This window comes from Pterocles gutturalis, unplaced genomic scaffold, assembly GCF_000699245.1.
Source record: "Pterocles gutturalis isolate BGI_N339 unplaced genomic scaffold, ASM69924v1 scaffold4255, whole genome shotgun sequence".
NCBI classification, from domain to species: domain Eukaryota; kingdom Metazoa; phylum Chordata; class Aves; order Pterocliformes; family Pteroclidae; genus Pterocles; species Pterocles gutturalis.
This window is the reverse complement of record NW_010145670.1, coordinates 1,391-1,594: the sequence shown is the minus strand read 5'-3', so window position 1 is coordinate 1,594 and position 204 is coordinate 1,391.

Genomic DNA, 204 nt, shown 5'->3' with positions numbered 1-204 from the left:
TGTTTTTTTTTCCCCTTTTCTGCTCTCACAGCCCCAGTCCTGGCTCAGGCTTGGCCCCCTGCTCCAAAGATGCAGCTGGATGCACTGGCTTCCTTGGGCCAGAAAGCCACAATTTGGGGGGAAAAAACCCCAAAATCCAGGGCACATTGGAGCCACCTGGGGACCTGCCTGTCACCCCCAGGGGCATCTGGGGCACCCGGCTGG